The sequence below is a fragment of the Bremia lactucae genome, linkage group LG4 (genome assembly GCF_004359215.1).
Source record: "Bremia lactucae strain SF5 linkage group LG4, whole genome shotgun sequence".
NCBI lineage: Eukaryota > Oomycota > Peronosporomycetes > Peronosporales > Peronosporaceae > Bremia > Bremia lactucae.
The window spans coordinates 6,465,362-6,466,930 of NC_090613.1; positions in this window are offsets into that span (position 1 = coordinate 6,465,362).

A 1,569-nucleotide genomic window follows, 5' to 3' on the forward strand; every position below is an offset into this window, starting at 1 on the left:
AAACAAGGATGCTTGCTTGAATAGCAACATCCAAGAAAATATTAAACGACCGTCTATAAGAGACATTGCGAGTCCTAGATCGACTGGAGAGTCGACCGTAGAGGATCTTGTTGTGGCTGCAGAACCACAGCTAGAGGCAGTTGGGAAGGATACTCCGACCTGATAACAGGATCGAAATACTGTGTCATGAAGCAGTAGTCATTGCCCCGCGAACAAGTATTAGCGCTTGACAAATTCTTTGCCGATCCCTTGTCAGCGGGTCATGTGAGGGAGTCAACCTCCCAGAAAGCTCTCCGACCTTCTCTGTGCGTAAAGTAACAGGAGGGTGGCGGGTTGTGCATTCGTTCAATAAATTAAACGCTGCAATGGTACCGGCTCAAACGCCGATACCACGAAAAGACGTAATCATTAATAGTATGTCAAAGAGTACTGTCTACGCATGAATAGATCTGATGGATGAATTCTATCAGATCCTTATGCGTGAACAAGATATTATGTTCACAGTAGTAAGCACTTCAAGCGGCATGCTATGGGGGTGGCTAGTTATGCCACAGGGGCTTCGTAATGCCCCTGCAACATTCAACAGATGTGTAACCAATCTGTTGAGATCAGTGCGGAATTTTGGACCGAATTTTTTTGAAGACGTCTTCGTTCATAGCAGAGCCATAAACGCATAGTCGGATGTTGAAGTACATCCTAGCCACGTCCGAAAGGTTCTTACACTTATGCGTAAGCACAAGATCTGAAAAAGTGTATATTCGCTGGAAGCGAAATGCCACTTCTTGGGTGCATCGTGGGTAAACACGGTGTACGATCAGATCCAGAAAATATCAAGGCGATCACCGATTGGCCTGGGCTAGTCGATAAAAATGGACGTAGAAAGTTTCTTGGTTAAACGGCGTACCTGCACAAGTACTCACGCAATTATGCAGAAATGGCAGTAATTCATTCTTTTTTATTGAAGAAAATTTTAAAGTGGTCCTGGAACGCTGATTGTTAGTGTTCCTTCGAGAATATCAAGCAAAGCTTGATTAAATCGCCTATCCTGGCGATTGCTGACCAAAACCGACCTTTTCATGTGGTCTGTGGCGCCAGCGAATTTGCGATCGGCTGTGCGTTAATGCAATATGAGACAGACGGTGCAGAGCTAGTCGTCTGTTATCAATCGCGTCAGCTTCAACCAGCTAAACGCAACAGTGCATGACAAGGAACTCCTTGCCATGTATATGCACTGGCTAAGTTTAGGGCCTTTCTCTTGGTAGATAGACTGTTCTTGTCGTCATCCCCACTCATAATGATAGGCGTTTACGCATCATGTATGAGGGCCACGATGCGCTAATAATTGGTCATCGTGGACGTGAAAAGACCTATCTCACGATAAGTCGCGACTTCTCCTGGCCACGCCAGTGTGAGTTCGTCCGCAAGTACTTACGTGCTTGCGAAATTCGTCAACGGGTGAAGCCCATTGCTTCATCCTGTGCTCTGTTACAATCTCTGCCTGTTCCAGCAGAGTGTTGGCAGCCCGTGACTATGTACTTCGTCTTCAAATTTCACGGACGATCGCAAAAA